At 40.9% G+C, this 10736-nt stretch overlaps 1 pseudogene and 1 gene segment (V, D, J or C); one reads left to right on the top strand and one right to left on the bottom strand.

The window, feature by feature from the left end:
* The window catches only part of LOC132023362 (probable non-functional immunoglobulin lambda variable 11-55), a 1024259-nt gene that overhangs the window by 798936 nt on the left and 214587 nt on the right, over positions 1-10736 (bottom strand).
* Positions 8228-8986, top strand: LOC132023720 (zinc finger protein 280A-like; annotated as a pseudogene).

Raw genomic sequence — 10736 nt, 5'->3', positions numbered from 1 at the left:
TTGGATTCACTTCTCTGCCGGTCCTACCTTTCAGAAAGTGGTTGTTTTTCTGTTTCCAGAATTGCTGTTTTTCTTCTCTTCGATCTGCCGATAGATTTTCAGGTGTTTGCAATCTTTAGATAAGGTATCTAGCTGATCTCCGGCTAGCTGAAGCAGTCTCAGCTTGCTACTTCTCTGCCATCTTGACTCCTCTAGCCTGTGGAGAGTTTTGAACCCTGTTATTCCACGTCATCCCATCAAACATGGTACCACTAACTATGTTATTAACTAGTGAATTATAAAATTAAAATCTCTTGCAGCACCAAGCTGATTCAGTCGGTGAAACAAGTGACTGTTGATCTTGGGCTTGTAGGTTGGAGCCACAGATTGGCTATAGAAATGACTTACAAATAAAATCTTTTTAAAAAAATATTAAAAAACTAAATTAAATTAACATATTTTTTTAGATTATATATTTATTTATTTGAAAAAGAGAAAGCAAGAGACAGAGCACGAGAGGAGGAGGAGGGAGAAACATACTCCACTCCGAGCATGGAGTCAGATACAGGGCTTGATCCCTGGACCCTGGGGTCATGACCTTGCCCAAAGGCAGATGTTTAACCAACTGAGACACCCAGGTATCTAAATTAACACATCTTTAAATTTGAAGTGCTTAACTGATCATACATAGGCCAAATAACCACACATGTGCTTTATTTGGCATCATCACATTTTACAACTTTAAACATTACTTTCAAGCATTTTAGAAATAAGGAGACCTCATAAAATTTTTAAATTTTAGTGCTGTGCTTGGAAAACAGATTGGCAACCACCAGCATTGCCACCAGGCAGAAATCATCTAAAACTGAGTACCAAATAATTCTTTAGAATGGCTAAATCTATTTCTAAATCCATCCATGTACATTTATTCAACAAAAATTATTGAATGTCTACTGTGGTCCAGGTCTTTGATATAAGTCAGTGAATGAAACAGACAAAAGTCACACTCTTCACGGAACTCAAATTCTAGCAAGGGCGGTAGGCAATAAGCACAACAAATTAGTAATCACATGGTCTATTAGAAGGGGATCAGAGCCATGGACAGATGCACAGGGCATCTTTAGCAGGGCAATGGAGCAGGGGATTGTAGGGGGAGGGAAAGAGGGCATTTTAAATAGGGTGGTTGAGGTGGACTCCATTGAGAAGCAGTTCTGCCTCAAAGATTTGGTTATGGGACAAGAACCAAGAGGATGTCTGTATGAAAAATATCCCAGAAATAAGGAACAAGTGCAAAGGTCCTAATGTAAGAAGGGCAGTGTGGCTGGAACAGAGCGGGACAGGGTAAAGTACTAGGAACTTATAGGGGTCCAGGAAGATTTTCTCACTATTGGAACTTTCTACTGTGGAAACCCATCATTTATTTAACACTGTTTTCTTATTGGAAACTCCCAGAGCTACTTCAAAGGCCCAAAAGGCAGTTCTTCCGTAGCTCCCAGACAAGATTAAGGACCATCTGTTACAATACCACTTTGAGTTTCATTTGTCACATTTACACAGAATGGCATTTTATTTATCTACTTTTCAATTTATCCCGCTTTATTGACATATAATATTGTATAACTTTAAGGTGTACAACATGTTGGTTTGGTAAGAAAGGAATTTTTAAAGTCATGTCAGGTTCTGGTACTTTAGAATATTTTAATAAACTGGATTTCTGTTCTAATTCTGTGACTTGGATGCACAGAAGGAGTGGGAATAAAAATATTTTTTGGCTGTCAGGGGAGCTTGAAGCCCTCCTTTTCCCCAAAGAAATCCATAGGCAAAGAGGGCTATAAGGGATAGGGAGGGATAGCCTGAGATTCAATTTAGAAGATACTAAGGGAAGGGAGAGTGAAGAGGGTGAGAGGTGACCAAAGTGAACCTTTGCATATGAACTAGCATATGCTCTGATCCTTGGAAGCGGACTCAAAAAGCAGTGGGCTCATGTCCACGAAATGGGGATTAAAGTGGGGGAAACCTGGGCATCCCCTGGGAGCTGATTCTTCCAGTTCAGACTATCTGGGAAATTGGGGAGTGAGACCAGCTCCTCTCACTGTCTGTGGGGACAGAGAGAAGACAGGTTTTTGTTCTCCATAGTTGAAGTGATCTGTGAGAACTTTCTAGCACCTGGAAGAATACATGTGCCCTTTTAGGTTCCTTTAGCTTGAGCTCTGTTGGAATAGCTGTGTGGACCCCTTCCCTCACCCCTGTTGACCCCTGATAGCTCAAGACCCAGCTAAATTGGAGATAAGGTGGTGGAGGACAGAGAGAGGTAGGGCACTCTCACCAACACCCCAACCTGGCAGGAAGTCCCTGGACCTGGCCCTGAAGCCCCACCCACATTCTTTCCTTGTTAGGAGTGATTTGCATGGAAGATTTGACAATCACTCTGGTTAACAGCCAAAAATTCAAATAGGTTGTTCAGAAACCTGACTGGAGCTGTCTTTGGATATTATAGACTGGATTTTAATGGTCTTATAAAAGGGGTGGGATCTCCTGATCAGACCTCACTCAGAAACGCCTTTGGAGAACAAGGTGAGCACTCCACTGGAGCAGGACTTGGTGTAGCTGAAAGCAAGAGAAATTTCTCAATATAACAGAAACAAGGATGCTCCAGCTTTTGCATCCCTTGTGGCCCAGAGTGGGAAAATATGGAGGCCCATCAAATCATCTGGAACACTCCTGGGAGTGGTGAACTAATGTTTGGCATCTTTCATTTTGCTTCTCTTAAACTTTGGTGGACAAACATTTTCTGTAAAATTGTAAATATTTTAGCCATCAGGAGACATGTTGTAGGGCTGCACTCTGACATAGTAATGCAAAGCAGTCACCAATAGAACCCTTAAATCAGTGATCACTGATGTGTCCCATTAAAACTTTATTTGTGGGGGCGCCTGGGTGGCTCAGTAGGTTAAAGCCTCTGCTTTCGGCTCTGGTCATGATCCCAGGGTTCTGGGATCGAGTCCTGTATCGGGCTCTCAGCTCAGCAGGGAGACTGCTTCCCTCTCCCTCTCTGCCTGCCTCTCTGCCTACTTCTGATCTCTGTCAGTCAAATAAATAAATAAAATCTTTAAAAAAAAAACCTTTATTTTGTGGACATTGAAATTTGAATGTAATAATTTTCACATGTCACAAAATATTCCTTTGGTTTTCTCAACACAAATTAAAAAAAAATGTAATAGGTACATAATAAGTATATTAGGTATATGATATACATGACATGATATATCACTTATACATATATTAAAATATATATATACACACTAAGTAACAAAACAAAAAAATCCACTTACTATAAAAACCTCTTTGCTCAATGGCTGTGCAAAAACAGGAGGCGGGCCAATCCCTGTCTTAAACCAGTTGCAAAAATGCAGCTAGCATCCTCCTAGTGAATTGCAAAATAAATTTATTGGGCCATAATCAGCTTATGTAAAAAAAGTTAGAATTTTTCATTCATTCTAAGATCCCATCAACAGTAAGACACAACATTATTTCTCCTATCTATCACCATACAATACAAAGAATATATGCTGTCAAACAAACTATTAAATGTTACTGATGAGCTGAGGTCTTATTTCCAAATGGGAAAATATAAACACTAACTGTTCCTTAGCATCAGTGAAATTTGAAACCTGCCATAAAAGGTTGTATATCCATTGTAGGGATGGTATTCTTTTTTTTTAAATTTATTTTTTATTTTTATTTTTTATAAACATATAATATATGTTTATCCCTGGGGTACAGGTCTGTGGATCGCCAGGTTTACACACTTCACAGCACTCACCCTAGCACATACCCTTCCCAATGTCCATAACCTCACCCCCTCTCCCAATCCCCCAACCCCCAGCAACACTCAGTTTGTTTTGTGAGACTACGAATCACTTACGGTTTGTCTCCCTCCCAATCCCATCTTGTTTCATTTATTCTTCTTCTACCCCCTTTACCCCCCATGTTGTATCTCCACTTCCTCATATCAGGGACATATGATAGTTGTCTTTTTCCTATCGACTTTGCTAAGCATGATACGCTCTAGTTCCATCCATGTTGTCACAAATGGCAAGATTTCATTTCTTTTGATGGCTGCATAGTATTCCATTGTGTATATATACCACATCTTCTTTATCCATTCATCTGTCAATGGACGTCTAGGTTCTTTCCATAGTTTGGCTATTGTAGACATTGCTGCTATAAACATTCGGGTGCATGTGCCCCTTCGGATCACTACGTTTGTATCTTTAGGGTAAATACCCAGTAGTGCAATTGCTGGGTACTGCTGCCCCTAGGAACAATTTGTTACTTAAACTGTAACTCCTGGAGGATTTTACTAGTTGCCAAGCACATTTAGATATGGCCTTAAGAAATACATATACTGACAACAGGTCTTTGGGGAGAAGGATGATGTACGACCGTGAAGCTGGGTAGCTGGGGATGCCTGGCTCACTCAGGGCGGAATGCCACCCCTTCACAGAAGCCGGGCAGCCGGGAATGCCTGGCCCACCCAGGGTGGAACGCCACCTGCTTCAGGGAAGCCGAGCACCGGGGAACGCCCGTCAGCTCAGGGTGGAAAGAAAACCGCCTGCTTCCCTTTTTCGTGATCACTCCTTTCTCTTCCCAGAAGTGCTCATTGTTAGTTAGATGAGTCCTTTGAATGTGCTTGGTTAACTATAAACTATATCCTCCTTCTTGCTTGTCTGCAAGACGGGATTAACGTTTGACCTTCATCAGTCCTTCTGTTGGCTATTGTTTCCTATCCAATAAAAGTGAGACTGTAGAGTTGCTCAGGGCAGCAGTCCTTTTCGACTGTTGTCCCCTGCTCCCAGTCTTTTGCAGCTGACTTGTTTGTGCCTAATTCTTCTCTCGTCGCCGACTGGAAGTGGCACTGGGTCATAGGGTAGTTCTATTTTCAACATTTTGAGGAACCTCCATGCTGTTTTCCAGAGTGGTTGCACCAGCTTGCATACCCACCAATAGTGTAGGAGGGTTCCAGGAGGGTATTCTTTCACAGAACTTTTGTTTCAATCACACATACCCACGCCTACATACTGGCTGGAATGTTTCTCGCCCATGATACTGTTAAATCATTTGGATTTGGATTTCACTAAAGGCTTGGAGAGCCTGGACTATGTGAGTTTGGGTCTGTTGTACACATAAATGATCATATTGATAACAGCTGCTAATTATTTGTGTAGCAAAGATTTAACAATGACAGTATGCCAGGCATTGCTCTAGGAACTTATGATACAGCAGTAAAGAAAACACAAGTCCTGTTCCTCCCTCAGTTTACAGTCTAGTGGGTGGAGATAGAAAACAAAATGCAAGATGCATTTATATAGAGTTGACCCTTGACCAGCGTGGAAGGGGTTAGAAGCACCAACTCCCTGCGCAGTAGAAAAATCTGTGTAGGGGCGCCTGGGTGGCTCAGTGGGTTAAGCCGCTGCCTTCGGCTCAGGTCATGATCTCAGGGTCCTGGGATTGAGTCCCACATCGGACTCTCTGCTCAGCAGGGAGCCTGCTTCCCTTCCTCTCTCTCTGCCTGCCTCTCCGTATACTTGTGATTTCTGTCAAATAAATAAATAAAATCTTTAAAAATAAAAAAGAAAAATCTGTGTAAACTTTTGACTCCTCCAAAATCTTTTAGCTTACCATTGATGGATGTCTTGCTGATAGTATAAACAATCAACTCACACATATTTTGTATTTGCATGTATTGTATATTATATGCTCCCAATATAGTAAGCCAGAAAAAAGAAAATGTTAAGAAAATCATAAAAAGGGCGACCTGTTTGAGTCAGTAGAGCATGCAACTCTTGAATTCAGGGTTGTGAGTTCCAGCCCTATATTGGATGTGTAGATTACTTAAATATAAAATCTTAAAAAAAAATCACAAGAGAAAATACATTTATAGCACTGTGCTGTATTTATTGAAAAAAAATTGCATTTAAGTAGACCTGTGCAGTTCAAACCCCTATTGTTCAGAGTCAACTGTATTGGGTGTTAGGCAGGTGATAAATAATATGTTAAGAAATAATGTTGGGAGTGAGTAGGACATGTGAGTTGGGAGAGGTAGTGATTTTTGATGATATGGTCAGAGAAGCCTTGCTAAGAACCTGTGGACTTGAAGCAGCCCAGGAGACAGGATTGGGATATCTGAGCATTCAAGGCAGGGGGAACCACAAAATTCCTAAGGAAATACAGGGTGTGGTGCCTTCAAGACTAATGGAATAGCTGCAGTGGAGAGGGAGAGGCAGGAAAAACAAGGACTGGTGGGTATGGGCCAAAGGCCTAGGACTCTTTTTGACATTTCATGTTCATTGGACTTTCTTCTGAGTGAGTCGGGAAGTCATTGGAGGTCTATAAGCAGAAGACTTTCTGCCAGCTCTTTTACATATTTTAACAGGAGAACTGGGGACACTCTGGGGAGATATGGCAAAAGAGGTATGAAGCTGGAAACTTCTGCAATGATCCAGGAACAGAACATGGTACCTTCAGACAGGATCCAGGAAGAGAATAAGATGCCTGTAGTCATGATCCAGGGAAAGAACATGGTGTCTTGGATCAGGGAGAGGGCAGTAGGGGTAGAAGAGAGTGGTTGGGTCCTGGATATCTTTGGAAAACAGAGCAGGCAGTGTTTGCTAATTAATTGGCTGTGGGGTATGGGGGAAAGATTAGCAAAGGATGTCTCCAAAATTTGTTAACTGAGTGATTAGGAGTGTTTACTCAGAAAAGGAACACTGCAGGTGGAACAAGATTTTTTTTTAATTTTTAAATTTATTTTTTTTTAGGGGACTGAAAAGATCTAAATTTTGGTAAGATTGACAAGAGAACTTAGATATCCAGAGGGTACAACTGGGAGTAGGACAAGGCAAGTGTAATGCCTCGGGTGTTAAAATGCAGGAGGTGGGTGCTCTGAGATGATGACCTTGGGTATCTTTAACTCTTGCCATTAAATATTGTGCCCTAATCCCTCACTTGCCTCAACCTAGTCATGGCCCTCAAGAGGGCATGTTGAGCTTGCAATTGATAGAGACCTGGAGAGCTGGAGAGAGAACTCTAGGACTACCTTGTCACCTAACTAGTTGGAGCGTGTTCCTCAGGTGTAAAATAAGGCTGCTAATAGTTATCTCAGCATTTCAGGGAAATATTAAATAAAGCAATGATTTTGGTTTTTGAAATAAATACTCTTGGTTATATTGGCTGTATTTTTTTTTTTTTTTTTAACTGAGAGAGAGAGAGCATGAGAGGAGAGAGGTCAGCTGGAGAAGTAGACTCCCTGCCAAGCAGGGAGCCCAATGTAGGGCTCCATCCTGGGACTCCAGGATCATGACCTGAGCCAAAGACAGATGCTTAACCGAGTCAGCCAGGTGCCCCAGACAGTATTTTATAAAAAGAAAGCACTAGAAGTTGAAGGGACCTCTTCAAGCAAAAAGCAGTTGTAAAATGGCAGGTCTTTCCTTGTCAAGTGAGAAAAAGCAAGTGCTAGGACCACCAGAAAAGAACATAGAATCCAACACAGGGACAGGGAAAATGAAGATGCTGAGCTGATATTAGTAGGAGTGGAACATGTAAACAAAGATGGAGAAATTCTCTTTATCATAGCAATTTCAAATTCAAAACCAGTTATTTCAAACATTTTGAACAGATGACCCTGGAATGATATTCCAAAAGAAAGAAAGTCTACTGGAGTCAAGATACTGCTTGCGCATTGCAGCCTGCAGACCTCATGACCCATGGGTACTCATAGTGGCCACCCCAATCTGAATGGAGAGTAATAGATAGTCTTATTATTTTTGAACCCTCATCTAAACCTGATTATAAAATGAGCTCACCACAAGTCATGCCTCACAGTCCCTCAGATTTGCTCTCTCCTATCTCACTGTCTACTTGGAGCTGTACTTTCTGTAGGAGGCAAGAGTGGAAGCACTCAGTTTGAAGGAACTTCCTGCTTCCAGTTTAAACAGTGGAAATTCTAAAAGACCTAAACTCAGTGATGGAATCCCAGAAAGACATTCCTCAGTTGTGACCATTTCTCTCTTACAGTGAGTAGCACAACCTCAAAAGGTGTCCTATTCTCATTAAGTCATGCTCAGAATGAGCATTATTCTCTTGGGCTTATGTAAATGATAGGACACATTTCAATCTCATGGATCTTATCACAAAAAATTATTTGGAAAGGCTGGAAAAACCAGACTTTTTGAGCCTAGCAAGTCAAAACCAGACTGTTGATCTTAAGAAAGAAAATCCAATCATGTTACTTCATGACTTTTACTATGGGCAGCAAAAGGAGACCGGCAGCCAAAACAGAAGACTCACACAACTTTCAAATGCCTCAGCTGTTTGGAAGTTCTAAAAAATGTCAAGTTTACGAGCTATGTGTGGAGCCATTTGGAACATGAGAAGCAGAAGGGTGACAGCTGGGAAATCCACACCACCTGCCAGCACTGTCACCCATGATTTCCTACTCCCTTCAAGCTGCAATGTCACATTGAAAGTGTAACACACTATCCAGGAGCCCTCCACTGTCTGTAATGTTTGCAAATTGTCATTCAAAACAGACCAGGCTTTCTTACATCACATGAAGGACAATAGTAAGCCTGGCAAAATGCCCTATGTGGGCCAGGTTTGCAATTATAGATTGCCAGCTTTTGCTGATAAAGAAACACGTTCTAGAACATGCCATGAAAACACTAAGAATTTGCTTTGTCCTTTCGATCTCAACATTGTCAGAGCCCTCATACTTTACATGAATCATTGTCAGAGCACTAGAAAAAGAGTCTTTCAGTGTTCCAAATGCCGGGTACAGTGTTTGACCTCAAAGGAGAAAACATAGCATCAAACCAAGAATCATTGAGCTTTTAAAAAGCCAAAGCAATTGGAAGCGTTGTCTACTGAAACAGAGGTTATGATTCAAACTTCAGTTCAACTAAGTTCAAGTGCAGCCTCCATTGTTTTGAGCAACATTTACCTCTAGCTGCCACCTGTAAAATCTGAAAAAAGGATTGCCATGAAGTCTAGGTATTCCAGATGTTACCACAGCTAGAATTATAGCTCAACTTCTGTTTTGCCTACCTCCAGGGATGCTGAAAGGCAGATTTGAGGCTAGGCCATCTGAACATCATGGCTGTGGATGATAATAGTCAGTGAGAGTCAGGTTTTATGGTGACAATTCTTCAGGTCCCTACTGTCAAGAGGCAACATAGAAAACTTCCTTATGTTTCTTCCCAGCCAACCTCTCCCTGCAAAGTAACCACTATTCTGACCTCTACTTCCAAAGATTCATTTTTTTTTCTGTTTTTAAGCTGTGAGTAAATGGGATCACACAACTGATTTTTGTCTTTTTCTTTCTTTAAATAAGTGGAATGCATGCATTCTTGCTCTATGCAGACATAGGACATTCTTTTTCATTGCTGGGTAGAATCCCATTGAATGCATATGGTAGAGCTGTGTATGTCCATTTTACTCCTGATGGACTTTGAGGCTGATTCTTTTGTTCTTCAGAATAAAGCTGCCATGAGTTGGTACATGCCTTTTGGTAGACATATGTAGTCATTTCTCTAGAATATATATATACTAATGAGAAGTTCCAGAACTACATTGATTCAGCTTTTTAGTGCAGATTCTGCTAAACACCCTTTCAGAGTGATTGAAATGATTTTCATTTCCACCAACAATATTGAGAATTTCAGTGCTGCAGATACAGTACTTGGTATTGTCAATTGTTTCCATTAGTCCCTTTGTCTTGAAGTTGTAGTGTTATGAGTAATGATCTGGAGAATTTTTTTTTTTTTTTTTTTGGTCATATGATCATTGGTCACTTGAATAACACCCTCTTTTATTAAGTGCCTATTCAAGTCTTGTCTTGTTTATTTATTTATTTATTTCTTATTTTAGAGTGAGAAAGAGAGCAGGAGTGGGAGGGGCAGAGAAAGACAGAATCTCAAGCAGATTCTGCATCGAACATGAAGCCAGATTCCAGGTTCGATCCCAGGACCCTAAGATCATGGCCTGAGCTGAAATGAAGAGTCAGATGCCCAACTGACTATACCACCTGGTGTCCATCTTTTTTTTTTTTTTTTTAATTAGACTATCAATTGAGAAGTGATGAGGGAACTCCTGGGGCACTGAAAATGTCCCACATCTTGATCTGGATGGTGGTTTCATGGGTGTATATATGTGCATTAGGGTTGGTGCTTCATGGTGCATCATATTTAAGAAATTATTGTCTACCAAGGATGTAAACATATTCCTCATAAATTTTCTTCTAGAAGTTTAACTGTTTAGTCTTTTGCATTTAGGGGTTAGCATTTGAATCAGCAGACTGAATGAGCAAGATAAACCCTTAGCAACATGGGGGAGCCTTATCCAATACAATCCATTGACAGCCCTAAGAGAACAAAAGCTATGGAAAAGAAAATTTTCCCTCTCCTTTCTTGAAATGGGACATCCATCTCTCCTGCCTTTGGACATCAGAGCTCCTGGTTCTTGAGCCTGCAGACTAAGACTGAATTATGCCACTAGCATTCCTGGGGGCATCTTGGTCTCCAAAATTGCATAAACCCTGTATCTCTGTTTTTTTTATCCTATTGATTCTTTCTGGACAACACTGACAATTACAAATACCTGGGAATTTAAGCTCTACAGCATTGTTGTTCAAAGTTGTCCTGGGTATTCAGGTGCTTTGTTGAATTGTAGTGGTTATAATGGTCATCTTTGTCTTGTTC

The sequence above is a fragment of the Mustela nigripes genome, chromosome 8 (assembly GCF_022355385.1).
Source record: "Mustela nigripes isolate SB6536 chromosome 8, MUSNIG.SB6536, whole genome shotgun sequence".
In the NCBI taxonomy this organism is placed as follows: domain Eukaryota; kingdom Metazoa; phylum Chordata; class Mammalia; order Carnivora; family Mustelidae; genus Mustela; species Mustela nigripes.
Note: the sequence above shows the minus strand (reverse complement) of the source record. Positions and strands in the feature narration are given on the sequence as shown.